We start from the raw sequence: 25,464 nt of genomic DNA, 5'->3' as shown, positions 1-25,464 counted from the left end.
CAAGTAACATCATGTTATCGTGGACTTAACTTGCAAAACTGCTTGTTTTGGTGGTGTTACAGCTTGCTTGTAATGTGATTAACATCATGTTATTGCTGGTTTAACATGCAAAACCCCATGTTATGTTGGTGTTAAAGATTGCTCAAATGCCTATTAACTCCATGTTATGTTGGTGTTAAAGCTTGCTCAAATGCCTATTAACACCATGTTAGTTGGTGTTAGGCTTGATTATTAATGTAAAAAAAACCACCATGTTATGACGTTCACATAATTGTTTTCACCTGGATGGAATTTTGTGGAAAAGAAAGCATGTTGTTTGGGAATTGTGTGCGGGTTTCATGCTTGGATATTGCACTTTGCTGACTTGTCACAGGTCAATTTACATTTAACAATATTAGTTTTCAAATGCATCATCCTTCACACATTATGTAAACATCTTTAACATTAACACTTTGGTTGTAAAATTATTGCACTTTATTCAAACAGAACAAAAACAAAAATGCTGATTCACAATGTACAATAGCAAAGGACTATTTTGAGTGGAGACAGTGTTCATCCACACTATAATTGGATAAGCTAAAATAAATTATTCAAATCGGTGAAGGCCACACGAAATGAAAACACACCATCAGTAAATTACTTCCCTTGTGAGTAAGTGCGTCATACCCATAAAAGCCATGTTAGTGTTAGCCTATGTGAGTGTGTGTTGGGAGGGGAGAGGGGGGGGGGGGGAAGATGCCCTGTGAAAACATTGGCCATAGATATATATGTGAATTACTTCCCTTGGGTATGAACATTTATGAATGATTAAATGGGTGAAAGAAGGCCACACAAAATGAAAATCAGTAAATAACTAAATCACTTCTCTTGAGTAAGAACAGTCATACCAATGTTTCAACTTTTTGCTAAAAATTCGCCCACAATGTGACCTTCAAAGTTGAAAAGGGGTAACTGAACTTCATGTTTGGATGTCATGGAGTCCAACATGTCAGTAAATTTTGAAAGCCCTAGATTCATAAACATCTGAAAACTGCTCAACGTCTTTGCATCACGGCACATTAATAAAAGTAAGAGTTAGTAAGACTGGCCTAACTGCTATGGTGAGGCAGTAATCACTCGTTGATGAATTCTTTTCTTTCTTTATTTGTTGTTTAACGTCGTTTTCAACCATTCAAGGTTATATCGCGACGGGAAAAGGGGGAGATGGGATAGGGGAAAGGGGGGAGATGGGATAGAGCCACTTGTCAATTGTTTCTTGTTCACAAAAGCACTAATCAAAAAACTGCTCCAGGGGCTTGCAACGTAGTACAATATATGACCTTACTGGGAGAATGCAAGTTTCCAGTACAAAGGACTTAACATTTCTTACATACTGCTTGACTAAAATCTTTACAAACATTGACTATATTCTATACAAGAAACACTTAACAAGGGTAAAAGGAGAAACAGAACCGTTAGTCGCCTCTTACGACATGCTGGGTAGCATCGGGTAAATTCTTTCTTGTCCCAACCAATATGGGACTCCCCCTAACCCGCGGGGGGTCTCGTTGATGAAGAATTATTTTAATTCTGAATTTCGAACAAACAAATCCAGTGTCCCTCCAAACAGGCCTCCAAGAATAAAAATAAAAGCTGGTCTTAAAAAGGAGGAAATCTGCTTAATATGTAGGTAAATGCACAACAGGTTGTGAACAGAAAATCCAAAAACGTAAGGTCTTAAAAGCGGGGAAGTTTGAAAAGGGGGGGACCTAAAATGTGGCGATCATAACAACCGGCATGGGTGGCCGAGTGGTAACGCACTTGCGCTCGGAATCGAGAGGTTACGTGTTCGACCCTGGGTCAGGCCGCTATTTTCTCCCCCCTTTCCTAACCTAGGTGGTGGGTTCAAGTGCTAGTCTTTTGGATGAGACGAAAAACCGAGGTCCCTTCGTGTACACTACATTGGGGGTGCACGTTAAAGATCCCACGATTGACAAAAGGGTCTTTCCTGGCAAAATTGTATAGGCATAGCTAAAAATGTCCACCAAATATCCGTGTGACTTGGAATAATAGGCCGTGAAAAGTAGGATATGCGCCGAAATGGCTGCGATCTGCTGGCCGATGTGAATGCGTGATGTATTGTGTAAAAAAATTCCATCTCACACGACATAAATAAATCCCTGCGCCTTGAATATGTGCGCGATATAAATTGCATAAAAAAAAAAATTAAAAAAATCCCTGCGCTTAGAACTGTACCCACGGAATACGCGTGATATAACTATAAGCCTCATATTGATTGATTGATTGATAATTTATCTAACAAAGTTCATTCTGAAATCTTCTTCAGCGTTTGATTATGGAGAGACTAAATCCTCAGTTCAGATGTGGTCTTAACTCCTTGTCTCCCAGGTTCGGATATATCCGTACCCACTTTCTTTCTTTCTTTATTTGGTGTTTAACGACGTTTTCAACCATTCAAGGTTATATCGCGACGGGGGAAGGGGGGAGATGGGATAGGGGAAAGGGGGGAGATGGGATAGAGCCACTTGTTTAATTGTTTCTTGTTCACAAAAGCACTAATAAAAAAATTGCTCCAGGGGCTTGCAACGTAGTACAATATATGACCTTACTGGGAGAATGCAAGTTTCCAGTACAAAGGATGTAACATTCCTTACATACTGCTTGACTAAAATCTTTACAAACATTGACTATATTCTATACAAGAAACACTTAACAAGGGTAAAAGGAGAAACAGAACCGTTAGTCGCCTCTTACGACATGCTGGGTAGCATCGGGTAAATTCTTTCTTGTCCCAACCAATATGGAACTCCCCCTAACTCGCGGGGGGTATCCGTACCCACTCATATGGCTCTATCTGACCAGGTATGGATATATATCCGTACACACAGTCACTATGTACATTTCATCTGTTCTCATTCGGCACATATCCGCATCCTGCTTAGACGGTTAGCTTCAGTCGCTTCCTGTAACGTTGATCTAACACCAGCATTCTAGCCTGTTGATACACAGTTTCTACAATTCTGAATGACCTGCTGCAGCACAGCTGGTCTCGGCTTAAAAAATCTTGGTCAACATAGATGGGGTACAAAGTGTTATAAAATAAAGCGTCCTTCCAAAGTCGATGACAGGTCCCCAGAGTATTCACAAAATTATATGGTACTGGAAGCTTTGCATGGCGATGAAAAAGATGTCCACGCCTACATGAAGAAGTATCCTTCACGGCTTCAGCGGAAACAGTCAGCTGGGGATGAGGACAGCAGCTAATGGTGAACCTATGTAAAAAATATAGACAAGAACAAAAATATGTCAATGGGAAAACAAAGAAAGAAGTAGAGAAGGACCTCCCCACCTTAACACAGTGAAAATGAAAAACACATGTGAATGTACTTATGTTTTAAATCCCCCCCCCCCAATTAAGACCAATTATCCAAGATATTTTTCAGTCCTCAAAGGAGAATTTCACTGTTCTCACGGAACCCTCAAGAAAACTGAGCTGTGCTAATATATTATATAACTGCAAACATCCCTCAAATTCAATATTGCAAGCCACTATACATTCCTCATAAAGGCACATTCCTTCATGCTCCCGTGTGAAAACTAACATAAGTTTACAAGTGTGTATCTATTTATAATAATAATAATGATAACGGGCATTTATAAAGCGCCTTATCAGAAGTTCAAAGCGCGTGACAACAATACATGTATAAAAAATTCATACAATCACTGTCAGATTCAAACAACACATCATGCACATCTCACATCCCCAGACTCTATGCTAAGGCCAACAACAACAAAAATAGTCTGTTTACGGTATCCCAACCGACCCCACCTGTATCTGTTCCTTGCTGTTCTCCAAGAGACACCATGGTGCAGCAAGCTGAAGGGTGTCCTGTCGTATTTCCTCGAAGTTGTAGTAGGCAACCAGGTCAGGAGCAGGAGGTGGGGGGCGACTGACCTGCAGCAGAATTCAAATCAATTAGTCAAGTCACTATGACATATCTTTATTGTTATCGCCACACTAACCCTACATTTTTCCTTCCATACTGTATTTGTTATCCTGAGAGAGAAAAAATCCATGTTGCAGACTCAACTGGAAAAATTCCCTTCTCCATCATCTAGTGGACAGAGCTCACATGATTTCAAACAAATCTTTTTTTAAAGTCACATACTTTGTGCGACAGTGTTAGTTTACTGCAACTGTAATTTATAAATAGCAAATTAGCTCAGGTGGTAGAGCACTGGACTTGTGATCGAGAGGTCGCTGGTTCGAATCCGGGCCGGGACGGACACGGGTCAACTTTATGTGCAGACCCAGAGACGGTATCCATCTCCCACCCCCGTGTCACCACAATGGCACGTTAAAGATCTTGGTCATTCTGCCGTAAGTGCAGGTGGCTGAATACACCTAAACACGCAGACACCTGGGTAGCGCGACTCCGTTGCTGCTAGCTTTTCACTGGGAGGAAGCGACCCGAATTTCCCAGCAATGGGACAATAAAGTAATGAAAAATGAAAAAAAAAAAAAAAAAAATCACTTATCACTATCGGATAATCAGCTAAATGCCTGGCAGATGACCCTCATTCAAAGTGAGTCGTGGCTAAACCATGAAACTAGAAAAACAGGTTATACAGTGGAACACCCCTTTTAAGACCTCCAATAATCTGAGAAAATTCAGTCTTAAAAAGGAGGGAGTCTTAAAAGGGGGGTAATTTTACAGAGGTTATGAACAGAAAGTCTGAGAAAACAAGGTCTTTAAAAGGAGGGAGTCTTAAATTGGGGGGTCTTAACAGGGGGGTTCCACTGTACCACAATATAAATCTCACACTGACAGCGGACAAAAACTGAGAAAACACCCAGTATACATGTACCGGTACTCACAAAAGAGTTACAAGTAGCATCTCCAGGAGCCGAAATCCCAAGCCCTTGATATCTGCACGTTTAGCATCTTGTACCTTGAATAGTATGAAGATAACATGTCATTGTCACCGTCAGTAAATCACTATATCAAAATTATCAATATCATATGATTACTTACTAAACTAACTTTATGAAGTGATCTAGCACTGTCAATGGCAATAGTATCATGACAGTTTGACAGTGAGATTACGATTAATCATCCTCATTAACAAATAACATAGATCAGTTCTAATGTAGTACCTGTTTGTAGTGAACTCACCAGCAGGAGTATTGCATGTATTAATTGCGCATTACTGAATCCATGCACCCACATAGTCTCTTACTAATTTGCGGGGATGTAGCTCAGTTGGTAGCGCGCTGGATTTGTATTCAGTTGGCCGCTGTCAGCGTGAGTTCGATACCAGGTTCGGCGGAAATTTATTTCAGAGTCAACTGTGTGTGCAGACTCTCTTCGGTGTCCGAACCCTCCCCCCGTGTACACTACATTGGGTGTGCACGTTAAAGATCCCACGATTGACAAAAGGGTCTTTCCTGGCAAAATTGCTTAGGCACAGTTAATAATTGTCTACCTATACCCGTGTGACTTGGAATAATAGGGCGTAAAAAAGGTAAATATGCGCCGAAATGGCTGCAATCTACTGGCCGTATAAAATTTCATCTCACACGGCATCACTGCAGAGCGCCTAGAACTGTACCCACGGAATATGCGCGATATAAGCGTCATTGATTGAAAACCATAATGACTTCAAACCTCTGATGAATTACATAACTCATTTATGAAGAGTAGTTAATACTAATAGTTGTAGTACAAACTCAAGTTTGTGTGCGTGTTTGTATGTGTGGGTGGGGGTGTCGAGGGGGGGGGGGGACGGTTACTGATGGTTCACCCACAAAAATGTACACTTACTAAGTAACTATTTTCAAAGCTTCTTGCTTACCTTGGAATAGTGTCAAGCAGCTTATGTTGTGTCTAGATCAGCCATCAGATCTTCACACTCAGCGGGGTCAGCCTGCACATGCTGCAAACTGGACATGCCTGCAATTCTTGAGCAACCAAGCTGTTGTTGCGGAGACAACGGAACCATGCTCAAGTCAGGTCCAACTGAAATAAAAGCATATTGTTAGCTGATAAATGATTTGGTCAAGCAAAACCATGCGGTATTTTTTTAATAAAATATTTAAATTTAGGCAAGCGATTCACAGAGCGCAGCGCTGTGCAGCGCGGCAATTCACAGAGCGCGGCACGTTGTGCAGCGCAGCGATTCCCAGAGCGCGGCTATTGCTCTCACCAGCGCAGATTGTTGATGCGCTTTATTTTTGTACATGTATGCATGATTATCAGCAACATTTCACACTCTTTCTTTGGACACGCAAAAGCAACTTCAGGGCTGCAAGACTACAAAATTGCACTTTATGCAGACTGAATATATATATATACGCGTTCAAATCAACTGGAAAAAAAACCCACGCTGAAAAAATGATCTGCGCATGCGCGAATTCCAAAATGGCTGATGAAGTGTTAACTGGTGTGACACCGATTAACAGTTCCGCGGCACTGTACTCGGATAATTGTTTAAAAACGTCATCCCTGTTTAAAAACTCAGCTCCTTTCCATATATAGTAGAAGCCATTGCAATGACATGTAGTGATATGAGTATGACTGCCAAGTATTCAAGGCCGGTGTCACAAACCGAAAACTCTGCCTGAACAATCCTTCTCAATGCGGTCAATGCGCATGCGCTAACATGGGGAGATTAATCAGGTCGTGAACAACCTAACCCTTACCCTAACCCATGGTTCGATCGGTCAAAGGGTCGCATTTTTGTAAGTCCAAGATTGGCGCATGCGCATTGACCGCAATGAGAAGGATTGTTCAGCAGAGGTAGGCACGTTTTTACATCGACGCGGCGATATACTGGTGAATTCAGTTGAAAGAGTGAGAGAGAGAGAATGGCTCAGCTCTGTTTTTCGCTTTATTGACAGTTTTATTTCTCAAATAGATCAGATAGATGTAGCTGTTGTAAACTTTGCGATTGTGAAGGAAATGTATCGGCAGAATACATCGCGCGTCATGAATCGCAGCGCGTTGTAAATCGCAACGCTGCACAACGCGCCGTGAATCCACTTCGTTAAATTTATGTATACCTCGCTGATGCAAAAATAATGTACTTATTTACTATTACTAGTATTAGCATTTAGCTGGTCATTCAAACCATAGCTTGTTTAAAGCTAGTAGTAGCAGTAGTATTTAGTACTAGTAGTTTGTTTGTTTGTTTGCTTAACGCCCAGCCGACCACGAAGGGCCATATCAGGGCGGTGCTGCTTTGACATTTAACGTGCGCCACACACAAGACAGAAGTCGCAACACAGGCTTCATGTCTCACCTAGTCACATTATTCTGACACCGGACCAACCAGTCCTAGCACTAACCCCATAATGCCAGACGCCAGGCGGAGCAGCCACTAGATTGCCAATTTTACAGTCTTAGGTATGACCCGGCCGGGAGTACTAGTAGTAATGTTTTAGTAAAATACTACTATACTATAGTAGACAGACCTGTTTACCAGTACGATTTGGGCGTATTTTGTACGCCAAATTATTATCGGTACGCAAATACGCGACACACGCACAAAATACGCCTAAGAAAAAGTCTAGAATACGTTTTCCGGTGTTGGTGTGCTGATTACGGGATGGTACAACTGATACCGGTTTCGGTCGAAGGGAGATAACCATGACAGCGAGTCTTCAGCTGTGGAAACCTTGTTCAGTTGTTGGCATGTGCGATCCAGTTTTCCGGTGTTGGTGTGCTGATTACGGGATGGTACAACTGATACCGGTTTTGGTCGAAGGGAGATAACCATGACAGCGAGTCTTCAGGGGCCAGTTTCATAAGCCAGAAACACAGTCGACCGACTGCAGTTGTCCGAGATAACCACAGTAATCCGACGTAATCGGGTTTCACGAACAAAATTTCGGTCGACTGACTGCGGGTCGTCTCACCGGAAGTTGGCCGAACACGGTGAAGCTCTCCCCCCAACACTGTGTTCGGCTTGCTGCGGTAAATCGAAAAAAAAAGTAATTATCCGCACAGTCAATGGCAGAATGCTCACACTTGTTTGGATTGTAAGCCAAACCTTGTGATTGTTCTTCGAAATGTATCTATCATGACGCAGTAATCCAGGAGACAAGTCAGGGTTATGTCTTGAAGACGTCACATTATGGCGTAAGAGGGTTCGACGTCACGCGAAGGAATTACTGAAAGTCTCGGTCATTGTTATTTTGAGCGGGCCGAGACTTGTTTTTTCTTCGAAATCGGCCATTTCCACGTGCGAATGAGCAAACGGAAGTGGTAATGTTGCTAAATTTAGCCCTCGACTTGGCCATTCGGATTACTGTACAGTCGGTCGACTGCGGTTGTCCGCGGGTGACGGTGATTCGCTCATGAAACGCGCTTTTCGGTGACCCGGCGATCAACCACAGTCCATCGACTGGGCAGTCGATCGACTGTCAGTCGGTTCACTGCTATCTTATGAAACTGGCCCCTGCTGTGGAAACCTTGTTCAGTTGTTGGCATGTGCGATCGTCTGGACAATCGTGGCAAAATGAAGCGGAAAAATGTGCCAGTTTCGGATGACTGTACCAAATCTAAACAGCAGAAGCAGCAGATTTTCTTGGAGAAATATAAGAAAGAGCCAAGAATTGTGGAGTCTACTATGGGGAAAAGTCATGCACACTGCAAGTATTGTAAATCAGATTTCTCCGTTGCCCATGCTGGGAAATATGACATCGAACGACTCTGCAGTTCCAAAACTCACCTGGACAAGGTTGCTGCAAAGAAATCCGCTGAAAGCTGCCAAGGAATTATGAAGTTCATTCCCGCAAAGCAAATCCTGCCAGAAGAAAAGGCTGTAGTCCGTGCTGAAGCAATGTTTTCTGAGATGATTGTAAAAATGAACTTCCAACTGTCAACCGCAGATGTTATTTCACGAACTTCATCTTTTCATTATCAATCTGTTTGGAAGACACTAGTTATAATGCAATAAACTGACAGGTAAATAAAATTGTTTTACTTTTATCCCTGTTGTATTTGAAGGAGTTAAATTCTGAAGGTGTTCACAAGACATGCTATTCTTACACAAACACGTTTGCACCCACGCGTACATTTTCCCTAGCCCATATGGCTTTGCTTGCAAAGTACACCAACTTTTTGGAAAATACACTCAACTTTTTGGGAAAGTACTCTTGCCTCGGGTTTAGGGTAAACAGGTCTGAGTAGAACTCGAACTCCTATTGCTAGTAAATTACTAATTAGTGCACACAAGAACAACCATGGCAGTTGGCAATGGCACCGGCAGAATACGATCAAATATTATTATTACTGAGCCTCACCATGGGTTGACGTCCCATCAAAATGAATCACTGAATGAATTAGGGACTGAATCAAACTTCAGAGACATCATTACAATTTTTCACAAAGACTGATTTTCAGCAAACAGCCATGTGCTATCACTATGACTATGACAGTGTGGTAACTGGTAAGCTTAGTATTTTGGTTCGAGCACAGGCGGAAGGTATCGTCCACTGGACCACTAGACTACTTTCATACTCATACGAGTCATAGAAAGTAGTGGTCCAGTGAACGATACCTTCCGCCTGTGGTTCGAGACAGAGACAAAGTTGAAACTTAATTCGAGAAGCCAAACGGCTGACGAATACTTACGTATTTTGAGCAAAACCCACACACGTCGACCACAAGTTGATGTCTGCTGGAGTACGTAGTCATAAAAACGTCCATAAAGCTTGGTTTTGAAACGTTTCTTAGCACGAGTTAGATTTATCCGCCATTTTCGATAATAACATTTTACTGCACATGGCGCATGCGCGGTCTGCGCGACTTTACCAAACTATCGCCGGTGTAACACGAGAAAATTACTCCCACGAGATTTTTACTCCGGAGTAAACATTTCGTTCGAAAAAGTTACTCCCTTTACGAAAAAAAGCACTCCCCCATTGCACGAGAAAATTACTCCCCAAGAAGGTGAGTTCCGAGTAAACATTTCGTACACAAATGTTACTCCCCTCACGAATAAATAACGAATAAATTCAGTACTTCACCCCAACACGAGCAATTTAAACCTCCCATGCCAGGTGTACGAAATGTTTACTCCCTTGTCCCCTGTTAGTCTTGGTGGTGGAAGGGGTGGAAGGAGGGTAGCGCGATATTCGTGTGCGCGAGATCACTTATTGGCATTATCCCTTCGCCCGCATCCCATTTTTGCGTACGATATTTTTACTGGAAGTAAAATAAAATGGGGAGTAAAAATTTCGTGGAGGGAGTAATTTTTTCGTGCCTTGGGGAGTTCTTTTCTCGTACGAAAAGTGTACTCGGAGTAAGAATTTCGTACGAAATATTTACTCCAGAGTAAATTTTTCGTGGAGTAAAAATTTCATGTTACACCGGCACAGGCCACTGATCTAAAAAAAATGGAGACGGACAAGTACCCGACAGGCACAACTTGACCATGCTGTTGTTGTTGTTGTGTTTTGTAGTTGTTTCAAGTTCAGATGATGAGGCCGTGTGCCAAAAGCAACTAATAGTCTTTCGGATGAGACGAAAAACCGAGGTCCCTTCGTGTACACTACATTGGGGTGTGCACGTTAAAGATCCCACGATTGACAAAAGGGTCTTTCCTGGCAAAATTGTATAGGCATAGATAAAAATGTCCACCAAATACCCGTTTGACTTGGAATAATAGGCCGTGAAAGGTGAATGTTCGCCTAATGGCTTGAAGTTTGCTGGTCGATGTGAATGCGTTATATATTGTGTGTAAAAAATGTCTGTTTGTCTGTCTGTCTGTAAAAAATTCCATTTCAAACGGCAGAAATTAATATGTAAAGCGCGGAGAGCACAGTTGTGGTTCGCGCTATATAAGCTCCCCATAATAATAATAATAATAATAATAATAATAATAATAATTAAAAGTGTGTGTGTGTAAAGCCGAGCGGTGGTAGCTTCACGTAGATATGGGGGAAGGGCTCCTAATATGGACCGGCTCCTAATAATTATGGACCACCTCCTGTTCTGAAAAACTAACGGTGCTAGAGCGCTCAAAAAAAGTTTTGTTCGCTGTATTCACCCTCTCTGGATAACTTGCACATGTCAAAACAGTTGCAGAAACACAAATCTCAAAACCGTTAGGCTTTTTCTAATTTTTTTCATTCAGTTTGGCAGCGTTCACTCTAAATTTGCCGCCTAAAACGGACTCGTTTCTGTCCACAGCCAAAGCTTTTATCACACAAAAATTACCATATATGACAGCTAAGACCGCATTTGTTACATTTTAGCAGTGTTGACCCCGAGTTTCTACTGCAAACAAAAAATAATAGCAAAATCTTAAAGTATGTGCGAGTCCCCTAATATGGACCACCTTCAACAAATCGAAGAAAAAAAAGCTAAAGGCTATTTTCATTAATTCATTAAGAAGCTTGCTGGAAATAACCTATAACTAGTCTTCGAGATTTAAAAAAAAAAGTCTTCTTTTCGTGGAAGTTGATAATTTCACTTATTTTTACTCTGTTTTTGATAAGCTTCTTTAGTTTCCTGGTGTTCTTCAAATAATGCTCTCATCAACCCGACTTGAAATAGATCAATCTAAAGCATATTAAAATTAGTCTGACTTGTACACTGAGCTGTATCATGTTATTTTGAAGTATAGGGGGCTTTTTACAGTGATTTGTGAAGGCCGCTTCACTAGTCCATATTAGGCGCCCAGGCTCCTATTATGGACCATTTGTGATTTTGACTGTATTTAATTTTTCCTGAATGTCTATCAAAGCTATTTCACTCTAATTAGGCCTAACGGTTAACCTAAGAGAGATAGGCCGTGATCGTGAAAAGTAGGATGTGCGCCGAAATGGCTGCGATCTGCTGGCCGATGTGAATGCGTGATGTATTGTGTAAACAAAATTCCATCTCACACGGCATAAATAAATCCCTGCGCCTTGAATATGTGCACGATATAAATTGCATTTTTTTTTTTTAAATCCCTGCGCTTAGAACTGTACCCACGGAATACGCGCGATATAAGCCTCATATTGATTGAGAGAAGGACTATCAAACACAAAATAAAACTCTTCGCAAGAAAACAAGCTAGTTATCAGCATGAAACAACAAGTCGCGTAATGCGAAAATACAACATTTAGTCAAGTAGCTGTCGAACTCACAGAATGAAACGGAACGCAATGCAATTTTTCAGCAAGACCGTATACTCGTAGCATCGTCAGTCCACCGCTCATGGCAAAGGCAGTGAAATTGACAAGAAGAGCGGTTTAGTAGTTGCGCTGAGAAGGATAGCACGCTTTTCTGTACCTCTCTTCGTTTTAACTTCCTGAGCGTGTTTTTAATCCAAACATATCATATCTATATGTTTTTGGAATCAGGAACCGACAGGGAATAAGATGAAAGTATTTTTAAATTGATTTCGACAATTTAATTTTGATAATAATTTTTATATTTTTAATTTTCAGAGCTTGTTTTTAATCTAAATATAACATATTTATATGTTTTTGGAATCAGAAAATGATGAAGAATAAGATAAACGTAAATTTGGATCGTTTTATAAAAACATTTTTTTTTTACAATTTTCAGATTTTTAATGACCAAAGTCATTAATTAATTTTTAAGCCACCAAGCTGAAATGCAATACCGAAGTCCGGGCTTTGTCGAAGACTACTTGACGAAAATTTCAACCAATTTGGTTGAAAAATGAGAGCGTGACAGTGCCGCCTCAACTTTCACGAAAAGCCGGATATGACGTCATCAAAGACATTTATCGAAAAAAAGAAAAATATGTCCGATATCATTCACAGGAACTCTCATGTCAAATTTCATAAAGATCGGTCCAGTAGTTTACTCTGAATCGCTCTACACACACACACGCACACAGACACACATACACCACGACACTCGTCTCGATTTCCCCCTCAATGTTAAAACATTTAGTCAAAACTTGACTAAATGTAACAAGTCGCGTAATGCGAAATTACTAAACTGACGAGCCTGTTCAGCGCGGTAGTGGTTTCGCTGTGCTACATAGCACGCTTTTCGGTACCTCTCTTCGTTTGAACTTTCTGAGCGTGTTTTTAATCCAAACATATTATATCTATATGTTTTTGGAATCAGGAACCGACAAGGAATAAGATGAAATTGTTTTTAAATCGATTTCGGAAATTTGATTTTGATAATAATTTTTATATTTTTAATTTTCAGACCTTGTTTTTAATCCGAATATAACATATTTATATGTTTTTGGAATCAGAAAATTATGAAGAATAAGATGAACGTAAATTTGGATGGTTTTATAAAAAAATAATTTTAATTACAATTTTCAGATTTTTAATGACCAAAGTCATTAATTAATTTTTAAGCCACCAAGCTGAAATGCAATACCAAAGTTTGGCCTTCGTCGAAGATTTCTTGGCCAAAATTTCAATCAATTTGATTAAAAAATGAGGGTGTGACAGTGCCGGCTCAACTTTTACAAAAAGCCGGATATGACGTCATCAAAGACATTTATCGAAAAAATGAAAAAAAACATCCGGGGATATCATACCCAGGAACTCTCATGTCAAATTTCATAAAGATCGGTCCAGTAGTTTACTCTGAATCGCTCTACACACACACGCACACACACCCACGCACACACACACACACACACACACACACACACACACACACATACACCACGACCCTCGTCTCGATTCCCCCTCTATGTTAAAACATTTAGTCAAAACTTGACTAAATGTAACAAGTCGCGTAAGGCGAAAATACAACATTTAGTCAAGTAGCTGTCGAACTCACAGAATGAAACTGAACGCAATGCAACGCAACAAGACCGTATACTCGTAGCATCGTCAGTCCACCGCGCACGGCAAAGGCAGTGAAATTGACAAGAAGAGCGGGGTAGTACTTGCGCTGAGAAGGATAGCACGCTTTTCTGTACCACTCTTCGTTTTAACTTTCTGAGCGTGTTTTTAATCCAAACATATCATATCTATATGTTTTTGGAATCAGGAACCAACATGGAATAAGATGAAAGTGTTTTTAAATTGATTTGGACAATTTAATTTTGATAATAATTTTTATATTTTTAATTTTCAGAGCTTGTTTTTAATCCAAATATAACATATGTATATGTTTTTGGAATCAGAAAATGATGGGGAATAAGATGAACGTAAATTTGGATCGTTTTATAAAAAAAATATTTTTTTTACAATTTTCAGATTTTTAATGACCAAAGTCATTAATTAATTTTTAAGCCACCAAGCTGAAATGCAATACCGAAGTCCGGGCTTTGTCGAAGATTACTTGACCAAAATTTCAACCAATTTGGTTGAAAAATGAGAGAGTGACAGTGCCGCCTCAACTTTCACGAAAAGCCGAATATGTCGTCATAAAAGACATTTATCGAAAAAATGAAAAAAACGTCTGGGGATTTCATACCCAGGAACTCTCATGTCAAATTTCATAAAGATCGGTCCAGTAGTTTAGTCTGAATCGCTCTACACACACACACAGACTAGACACACAGACACACATACACCACGACCCTCGTCTCGATTCCCCCCTCTACGTTAAATAATTTAGTCAAAACTTGACTAAATGTAAAAAGGACATTATGTGTTGCATCCAAAAACGATGTGATTAAAACATTATCAGAAAAGGAAGGGCAATGAAAATCCTAAAATCTCCAACTCGAGTCACTTCCTGCAGATACATGGAGAGTAAAGTCCAGTCAATTAGCCACCCTCTCGGCCTATTGGGGAGGGGGGGGAACTAGAACAAAGGCCTCTCTGTCTGTGGTCAGTCCGCTTTCTCAGGGCCAGCAAAGCTCGCCTCAGCAACACATGTGAAAATGATTAACTCGCTCGGTACCGGAGGTTTGCTAAAGAATAGAGACAAACTCTTATCTGGCTGGTCAAAAATTGTCAGTTTAAAATGACCTACTTTCTCTGCTCAACGCACGGGCTATTCGTACTGTATCTCCTCTTGTGCACTTACAAGGCTCTTATGGAGAAAATAAGAGATATCAAAAAAGGGGTGTGTGTGTGTGTGCGAGTGTGTGTGCCCATATAGTCACCTGGCTGGCTATAGTGGAAAGGTTACTTTTGGTGGTCACATTAGATATTATGTTTTTTGGAAAGTTCGTTTTATTTGCAGCCACAGTTCGGTAAACGACAAATGGCTAAACCCAACCACCTAAGAATGAGAAGCGTTTTTGTAACATGACCCATATTCTGCAAAAATGCAGCCATGACGCAGGGGGTAGGTTACAAAAAACCGTCATGTACCGCTTGACTGCATACGGATATAAGCAAATTATACCTTAAACGAAAGCTAAAGATTTTTGCCATTAGACAGCAAGTAAAATGCCTAATTCGTATACACAGTTTTATTTTTAACAACATTTGTATAACATGCAGACGACAAAACAGGAAATGCCATTTTCTCAATCGATATGTATAGCTAACTGGACGCCTGGTTGAAACCGCAATCAAAAACATCTTGAAAATTGTTTATTCTCACAGCTAGAATTTTTTTACATCAACAATTGTTAATTTACCGACGAAAACAACAGTCACATAAGATACATAATGGATGATTTTGAATCAACTCCGAAAACCGAACCGGGTCGAAGCAAAAAAGAGTTTACACATACACAGGCTTGAAAAAGGATAATTTGGTTCAATCTGTTAGATTTTTACCCATAACGTTAAAGATCAGCTTAATATAAAAGAAAAGTGATCATTGTAAAAGGCTTTTGCTATCTCAAAATAATTCAACTTCCGGTTTTACCACATGGCGTCCATAATATTATCAATTTATTACATAGCGTGCATTTGTCAGAAATTATACTAAATGTTAGAAGCGATCTTAAAGTGAAAGTAACGTTTAATAAAAGTATGCACATTTATTTATTGATTGATATATGACTAAAATAATGGACATGTAATTTAAACGTACAAAACGACATTTTGTACACTACCTCTCTAAAAAAAACCGCGACTATGACCGACCGATATGTATGTGTAAATTAGGTCATTGTTAGTGATGAAAACAGGTTTTCTTTAAAAGATATCACGCAAACTGTGAAGTTCAAGCCCATAAATGATTTTAGCACGACTTCTTCAAAACAGGTCTGTTTTTCACTCCACCAGTTTCAGTTTTAATAAAATATATGTATAGCTCTCATTTTCCAAAAAAACTTATCTGCAATTCACTTAACTAAATACACAATGAACCCAGAAGGTATTAGAGTGAGACACATTACAGTGAAATATGTTATGATTCCCCTTATTTCAAAATATATGCATTTTAATTGGCAGACAAGATTCACGTCGTTGGTACGTGTCCTCTGGTGAGGCAACCGTTAGCATTTTTTGTCGTAAAAATTGACATTTTTAAACATAAATCATGGACAAAAAACTAATTCTACAAAAAGTGCAGGTTTTCTTGGTATAGTCAGTTAAAGCATCTTAAAATTCAAGAAATTGTGCAATTACGTGTATGTATTTGAAATGGCAGAAAATATTGAATGATAGTGATTTTTGACTGATTGAAACCCTACCCCCACTAACAAAATGTGCCCTGAGATTAGGGGTGTTAGTTGAAGATGAATGAATAATGGCTATGGTTTTCCCCTAAAGTATTCAAAACCTAAACATATACATAGGCAAGATGTTCTACATTAACACAATTAACTTTTTAAACATATGCATATGCTTAGTACACGATACTTCCGGTTTTTCTACCGGATGACTTATACATTTAGGGGGAAAAAACCTTATCGTAAAAAAAGCTTTATTTTCAAAAAGAGCAAGTAATTATTAAAAATCATACATAATATTTATATATTGGAGTTAATTTTCCTTCGAAAGTCATTTGTTTCAAGTGGCAGACAATGTCAGTTGGAGAGTTACATGTACGTAAAGTGTATAACTGTTGTCTGTGATTAGTGCATTGTGTACACATTGGCACCATTTGATCCTAAATGCTAAACGATGTCGTGATCATACCACAGTTTTAGGATAATTTACATTGCATCGATTACTAAATTGATGGTAGAATTTCACTGATAAATTCTATTTCCGGTAGCGTCAGTGCCGTTATCTGAGATAGTAACGTTTTACATGGTTTCACGTTCAGTGGTGAACGTAACGTGTGGTTTAACAAAATTACTTGCACATACAATAGTGAAGTCTGTCTGTGTGTCTTTGTTTGTGTGTTTGTCTGTTTGTCTCTCCCTCTGTCTGTCCTCTCCCTCTCTCTCTCTCAAAGGGTACGGACGTGCCCTGCGAGAGCTGCGGATTTCGATGGAATTTACCTAGTTCAACTGTGCTTTAAGTTCTAAAAATTGCTGTGCAAGGATATAACAGTGCATATGTTCTTCATATGAAAGATATACTTGTGAATTCATTTTTCTTCGAAGATACAAACGTATTTCTTTGTTCTTTTTGTGTGAGTATTCGCGCCCTGGACAACACATGTCATTAATCACTGGCTGGCACTGTTATCTTGTAGCTGTAGACTGGGAGTGCCAGAGATAGGAATGTCCCTGCAGTCCTGTGGAAAGTCACAACTGAATTTGCACTGGTTGAAATCTCACTGTTGCTGGTGAATCTTCTACCAATAGGGACTAGCTGTAAGAAAGGACCATACGGATCTAATGCTATCATCCCTCGCAGATGTGTGTGTACCAGCAGTGGTTAGCATCGCTTCACAGTGTCTTGTGCTTAGTCATGCTTGACTGACATAACCCAAGATTATATTCTGAGTACTGGGTCCCATGTGTGCGTGGAGAGAGATAACTGCTTCACTATGTAGTGTGCATTTTTATGCAGCACTCATGTGTTTCAATGGCCCTACGTTACTTGCTCACCTCACAAACATTATTTGACATGTCAGCTGTCACTGCTTTGCGGTGAATCTTAGCATGACACTACAGCCCAGCATTAGTTCGGCAGGGGGATGGGTCCCCACTGTCTGCATCAAAAAAGACCCCAACCAATTAACGTTCGACATCCCGCACAAGCTTATGCCTTTGGCTAGACAAGTACTATACATGCGGTACTGCCATGGCATCGGCCGTCATGAAAACTTTTCTGTGGAATGGATTGATGAGGCAGAAAAACCACTTCGCCGTATATATCTACAGGACAGTGAATCCCTCAACGACATTCCATTCACCCTCCCCTCCCCTGAGTTGTATCGCACTAAAGTGCAGGTGAAGTGTGGACCAAACAAACTTGTGACAATTAGCGTGTTTTATACTACGGGGACAATCCTTGTTCAAGGTACTAAATGCGCGAACTGGCGCGACTCGGAGTTCAGGAACTTGGTGGACTGCATCAATTCCATCACCAAGCATCCTAAACTCGCCACAACTACTCTTAACACACGACTGGCCATCCTCTCCTTGCCAACCGTCGAGCGGTCCAGCAGCGGGGGGCTTGTGTTGCGTGACATTGCGGACACGCCCACTTCCCGCAGACATCGGTCGGTGACAAGGGAGCAACCAACCAGGTCGTGCAGACAGTTGCGAGCAGAGAGTCTAGATCCAACCGCCTCTACAATGGGTCCACATGGCTCCATCCAGCCCCAGTCCCCCCCGTTGTCCCCGCCTCCAGCCTCTCCTGACGTAACTGGTCTTCTCGCCTCACAATCGCCAACTTCCATAGAACATACCCCAGCGACGGCCACTGAGTGTGACAACACAACCAACACTACCTCGCCTCAAGGCCCAGCCTCGCCAGCTGAGTTGAGCGCTACCACGTCGGCGCCCTCACACCGGACTGACCCCGAGTTGATCTCATCGGATGACCTTGTTAAGGCGACGCAGTCCCCGCCTCCAGCCTCTCCTGAAGTAACAGATCTTCTCTCCTCAACATCGCAAACTTCCATAGAACCTACCCCAGCGACGGCCACTGAGTGTGACAACACAACCAACACTACCTCGCCTCAAGGCCCAGCCTCGCCAGCTGAGTTGAGCGCTACCACGTCGGCGCCCTCACACCGGACTGACCCCGAGTTGACCCCATCGGCTGACCTTGTCAAGGCGACGCAAGAAGTCACAATCGTGTCGGACGGAACAAACGCTGAACACTCCTCTTCTCTGCTCGTGGACCACCCTGAACTTCGTGATGAGTTCATGTCCCTCATCGAGACAGCGAAGGCACAAATAAAAAGCGACCTTAAACACCACATTAACACGAAATGCAATAAATTCAACGACACACTAGCAACCATGAGGAAGGAGATGACTGAGCTGAGCAAGCAAAACCATACACTAAAGTCTCAGCTTGGTGACTTGAAAAGGCAAAACCAAAAGCTAGAGAAAGAGGCTGCAAACAGGAAAGAAAAAACAACAACAACAACAACAGAGTCACAAACAGCTGTAGAAGCTATACCCGCTCAAGTCGATGCGGGTGTCGAAACGTTCAACAGGTTTGAAGCGCTGAACGATGAGGTGGAAACAAGTTCAGCTTTACCTAAGAGAGTCACTCAGCCTGTACTACAGAATGGCGCTGACACGAATGAAGAGTCTATCGATATCACACGAGAAAACAAACTGCGTCTATCTGCTGCGAAACTTCAGTCTCCCGACAACTTAAATCCACGGCAGCAGCTGGCAGAGCTCCGAGTAGCTTCTTCAACCACTCGCGTGCTGCTCGGTGACTCGGTGATGAGAACTGTCAGAGAAGAACTCATGTTTCCCGGCAAAGCGTCCCAAAACCTCAGTGTGTCGGGCCTCTGTGTGGACGATTTAACGCACTGGTTGACCAACATTCCACAATCCAAACAGGTTCAACTAGTAATCGTCCACATCGGGGTCAACACTTGCCGACACAACACCATCACAGAGACAGTATGGTCCGGATTGTTCAAGCTCATGAAGAAGGTGTTTCCTGCAGCACGTCTACATGCTTCCTCTCTTGTGCCACCAAAGGGAGAGCACGCTCTAAGCAAGACTGTAGCGACCTCCAATCATTCCCTGGAAAGGGTTTGTGCCAGAGAGTGTGTCTTGTTTACCGACCACACTGACACCTTCCTCACCGCCAGTGGCGCCCCTCGCAAGGCCCTGTACCGGGACGCCCTTCACCCAAGTCGGCAAGGTACCATACGCCTGGCATGCAATCTCAAGTTTGCCGATGTAAAGATTGTGGACAAAGAACAAGATCAACGAGGCCGAGGCAGAAAGGTGACAGAGGGGCCAATCTCACATCGCTACACCGGCCAGCCTGCTGCAACTTCGCAGCGCCGGGGACCTTTGCTGCAGACCCCTCGCGGAACCGGACAGCCGAGTCGCCACCACGACCAGGGACCGGAACTTGTGTTGCGAAACAGTCCAACGCCCTACCCACACCCACCCCCTCACCTAGGGGAGCGAAAGCAGCCGGGCAACACAACCACGACTTCTGCGAAACAGACCAACGATGTCTGCAGACTGCGCCGCTCCGGCGATCAGCAGCACTACAGCCAGTCCCATCAGGCAGTCAGAGAGGGGCCGCCCTACCCTGTGCCTCCATATGTCTGGCAATATGCAGCCCCTTGGTCTCCCCCGCGCCACATGCTTCCTTCACCATTCCCGCTCCAGACACACCATAACACAGTGCCACACCACCGTGCATACGGTCCCATGCTCCCACATCTTCAACAGTGTTCCCCACCCTCCAGCTACCAGGGCTACTACAAGTACAACTCGGATATGTGTACGCTGGTGTAATGTCACGTGGAGTGTATTTCATAGGTGTGACGACTTATTTTTTGGATTACTCTTACATGTGTGTGTGTGTGTGTGTGTGTGTGTGTGTGTGTGTGTGTGTGTGTGTGTGTGTGTGTGTGTGTGTGTGTGTGTGTGTGTGTGAGCGCATGTGTGTATGAGCGTGTGTGTGTGTGTGTGTGTGTGTGTGTGTTTGTGTGTGCGTGCGGTAAGAGAATGCGAGACAATACAGCATTATTGGTGTCATCTGCCATGATGGTAACACTTTGCATACTTTTATGTACGACTATGCTACTGCACGAACATTTAGTAATTTACCCTTGTGAGGGTGTGAGCATGATTTCGTGGCCTTTATCCTCCTGATTGAACTTCATATTACCTTCGTTTTTACTGTGCTGTGGTTCAGGCTGTCACAGCAACTCTTTCACAAAGAGACGAGAATTACATTCTTTGTCTTGCGTGAGACAGAGACTCGATGTGTGCGTGCTCCTTTATTGTGCGCCTTTAATCGGACAAGCTTTAGTGACAGCAGTGTGTTCGGACGGTCAAGCGATTCGCCCTTTTCTATCGGATTGAAAGTGACTTCTGTTTCTAAGCGACAAGTGTGTCAACATTGACTCTTGTGTCAACTGCTTTGTGTCAGACTTGTTAAGAGTCTATTACACTAGTTCTGTAGTTTTAGTTTGGTTCTTTATCATTATAAACGGTAACAGTACCGTTTTATTTTTATTTTCCTGTTTCCTAATTGTGCTTGTCTGCTTTTCGATTTTCTACTTGCTTATTGTTTGTTTTCGCTGTTTACCTAGTTTGTCGTCGGAAACAGTTCCTTGTCTCTTTACTAGTTAATTTACGCTTGACGTTGTGTTTCGTAAAGTGTCATATATCATTTTGGTTCCATCACTGTTTTGTATCTCTTCATTATTTTGTTGTCTTGCTTACTGGATAATTAGCTGATTCAGTATCAATAAGTATATTGTTTAATTAAACAAACAAACAAACAAAAAACGCCCCAAAACGCTACTTGAGCTTAAATATGAGTAGCTCTCCTACTACATGGCCAACAAAACAGGGTCTCCGTGTTGGGCACCTGAACATTAACCATGCTATAAATAAAATCAATGATATTTCTACAATGCTGTTAAATACTGGAACAAGTTTTCACATTTTTGGGATCACAGAATCAAGATTAACACCTCAGATTTCGGATTCTGACGTTGTTATTCCAGGTTACAGTACGTTACGCAGAGACCCTCAGCAAAGTAGAGAAACTGGTATACTTTTGTACATAAGTGAATCAATTAGTTATACACGAATAATACACCTTGAGAACTTCGTGGAATCTGTGTGGATTGAAGTTAAGTTGAGAGGAGCACCTCCACTCCTCATAGGATTTTGTTATAGAAATCCCGCAGAGCGAGCAAACTGGTCAGATAACTTTACACAGATGTTAGATGCAGTTCTGCTCGAGTCAAAGGAAACAATTCTGTTGGGAGACTTTAATGTTGATTTGCTTAAACAAAACAAGCAGTGGGTTGATATGATTAACCTCTATAATCTTAAACAAATAGTCAACACTCCCACTAGAGTCACATCATCCAGCAGTACTCTGATAGATCATATCTATGTTACTGATCACCATAATATTGTCGAATGTTGTGTTCCAGCCAATGGTTGCAGCGATCATTTTCCTGTCTGTTTAACATGGTCAAGAAAGGGTGTCAAAATTCCTAAAGTTGGTCACAAGACAATAAAATACCGCTCTTTTTCTAAATTTAACGAAGACACCTTTCTACATGAACTTTGGAATTCCCCACTATCTGATACTTACAATTTTACGGATCCGGACGAAGCCCTAACACATTGGCTTAGTGCCTTCAAAGACATATACGATAAACATGCTCCGTGGAGAATAAAGAGAGTTAGGCACATTGTAAAACCTAAATGGTTTGATAATGATTTACAACATGCCATTGACCATCGCGATTTTTTAAAGTCGGTTGGCAAGGAAGAGGAATACAGAGAACAGAGAAATAAGGTAAATTCACTTAAACGAACAAAAAAGATAAAATATTTTCGTGACCTAGCATCAAGTTCAAAGCAAAACTCAAAGAATATATGGAAGGCAATAAATGAACTTACGAATAAAAAGGCTGCCAGTCATCCGAGTTGTATCAAGGACATATCTCCCGATGATTTAAACACACATTTTTCCAAAATTGCTGAAAATGTGATTAAAAATGACAAGTCCAAATTAAATGATTTGAAAGTTTTAGAAGAATTTTGCAAATCAAAACAAATTTCATGTCAAGCAAAAATTCCCCTTCTTACAGTACCTGAAGTTTTTCACGCACTTACACACCTCAAGCAAACAGGCACCCGGGGGCTCGATGGGCTTGATGGTAGGATTCTTAAATTGTCAGCCCCCGTAATTTCTGAAACACTTACCTACATTTACAATCTCTGTTTAGACAAAAAATATTTTCCAGTCGCCCTGAAACAGGCTAAAGTCATTCCTCTGTTTAAATCAGGTGACAAAAGAGACCCCTCAAATTATAGGCCAATTTCCATTTTGTCTGTGTTATCAAAACCACTGGAAAAGCATATCAACAAACACATCCTAACACATTTCAACCAAAACAACTTATTCCATCCTAAACAATCAGGATTTAGAGCTAAGCATTCCTGCCACACTGCCTTAATCTCTCTTGTTGATCAGTGGTTGGACAAAATAAACGATAATGAATTCTGTGGTGCCATTTTCGTAGACTTTGCAAAAGCCTTTGATGTAATTGATCACACATTATTGCTTAGAAAATTCGGTTTGTATGGCGTCGGATATGATACTATCAATCTTGTTAGTTCATTCCTCTCTGACAGACAACAGACAGTTCTTACAAACACTAGAGCATCGAGCATGCAAGCTGTAGATTACGGTGTACCACAAGGATCGGTATTAGGACCTCTGCTCTTCTCAATATATGTTAATGACCTCCCCCTTTATATTCAACATTTATGTGAACTTTTTGCAGATGATACCACAATTCACTCCAGTAACAAAAATTTAACTCGCTTATCAGAATCCCTCCAAGGAAGTCTAAACCAGCTGACAGAATGGACTGACCTAAATCACATGTCTCTTAACCCAAAGAAAACCAAATATATGATAATTACAACTAGACAAAAACGACAGAATTTTACCTCAACTGGTCCCGATTTAATGATTGGCGGCAATATAGTGGAAAAAGTCGACCATCACAAAGTTCTAGGTGTCCACATCGATAACAACCTGTCTTGGTCAACTCACATTGAACAACTTAGTAAATTAGTGTCAAAGAAAGTGTACCTCTTATCTAGAATTAAACACTTCCTTAATTGTCAAGCCAGGAAGTTATTTTTCACTGCTCATATTCAGTCTCTTATTGATTACGCATCCACTCTATGGGACTCTGCAAGTGATAATTCCCTAAAGCTACTCAGCAGATTACACAAAAGAGCGCTAAAAGTAGTATTACTCAAACAGACTACTCTCACCGACTCAGACTACATCAACATAGGGGTCCTACCTCTAAAGTCAAGAATGAATTACAACAAAGGAATAATGATGCATAAAATTATGACAGAAAATGCACCCGAAACCATTTGCTCAAAGTTCTCCTTGAAGAATTCGCACCACTTTATAAAACTAAACACTCCTCTTCCTAGGATAGACCTATTTAAATCAAGTCTTGTTTATTCAGGAAGCAGCCTCTGGAACGCTCTTCCGGACGCCCTGCGGCAATCCACCAACACGGATTCTTTTAGAACCAAATATTCTTTCCATTTAATGAACTCTATGAACAAATAAACTTGATTGGTTGGTATGTTTTCTTTGTATACAGTTGTTCATTATCGGAATTATGGTTTATTGTGACAAAATCACGAAAATTTGGCTCTGTAATACATTGTTTTGCTGAGCTAATGTATTGTTGGGTTACTTTCCGTTTATCTTCATTGCTTTACACCCAATTTTGAACACTACCTTATGATCTACAATGCTTCTACATAATGCGCTTCATGTACATAAACTTATATGTTCTACCATTAATGTTTTTATTGTAACCTTTTTCTAGTCATAGTTATAGTAAAATAGTTTAGTCCCTCTTTAGGGCGAGGGCCAGATGCAAAAAAGCATATCTATGCTTATTCTTGTCACCCTCGAAAAATAAAGATTTGTCATTGTCATTGTCATTGTCTATCTCTTTCTCTCTGTGTCTTTGTCTGTCTGCCTGTGTCTCTCTCTCTCTCTCTCTCTCTCTCTCTCTCTCTCTCTCTCTCTCTCTCTCTCTCTCTCTCTCTCTCTCTCTCTCTCTCTCTCTCTCTCTCTCTCTCTCTCTCTCTCTCTCTCTGAGAGGTAGGTGCACTGAAAGAGAAAGCAATACAGAAAGAAATGCATTTCACTACCAAGAATGAAGTTTGTATGTCTGTGTGTTTGTGTGCGTGTTTTTTTGGTTGCGTAAGTGTTTCTCTATAAGCATCTCTACGTCTTTGTTTGCGTACATAAGTGCGTGCATGTGTGGGGGTTTCTGTGTCGGTTTGTCTCACGGTGTGTATGTCTGTCAATTTGTCGGTATGTTTGTGTATGTCTTTGTGTGTGTGTGTGTGTGTGTGTGTGTGTGTGTGTGTGTTCGTGCGTGCGTGCGTGCGTGAGCGCGCGCGCGTGTGTGTGTGTATGAGTGCGTGCGTGTGTGCGTGCGTGTGTGTGTGTGTGCGTGTGTGTGTGTGTGATTG

The 25,464-nt window shown here is 41.3% G+C and overlaps 1 protein-coding gene and 1 long non-coding RNA gene across 2 annotated transcripts in view; both read right to left on the bottom strand.

The window, feature by feature from the left end:
- Positions 1 to 25,464, bottom strand: part of LOC138955509 (uncharacterized) — a gene marked incomplete at its 5' end in the record, with an annotated part of 165,784 nt that overhangs the window by 118,831 nt on the left and 21,489 nt on the right. The window lies entirely within an intron of this gene.
- Positions 1,396 to 9,991, bottom strand: LOC138955504 (uncharacterized). The gene is made up of 5 exons (XR_011452254.1): positions 9,639 to 9,991; positions 5,857 to 6,020; positions 4,880 to 4,953; positions 3,830 to 3,955; positions 1,396 to 3,272 (listed from the first exon to the last, which is right to left on the bottom strand). It is a non-coding gene; the product is annotated as an uncharacterized lncRNA (long non-coding RNA).

Source organism: Littorina saxatilis, unplaced genomic scaffold (assembly GCF_037325665.1).
Source record: "Littorina saxatilis isolate snail1 unplaced genomic scaffold, US_GU_Lsax_2.0 scaffold_237, whole genome shotgun sequence".
Lineage (NCBI taxonomy): Eukaryota > Metazoa > Mollusca > Gastropoda > Littorinimorpha > Littorinidae > Littorina > Littorina saxatilis.
This window is presented reverse-complemented; position numbering and strand designations above follow the sequence as displayed.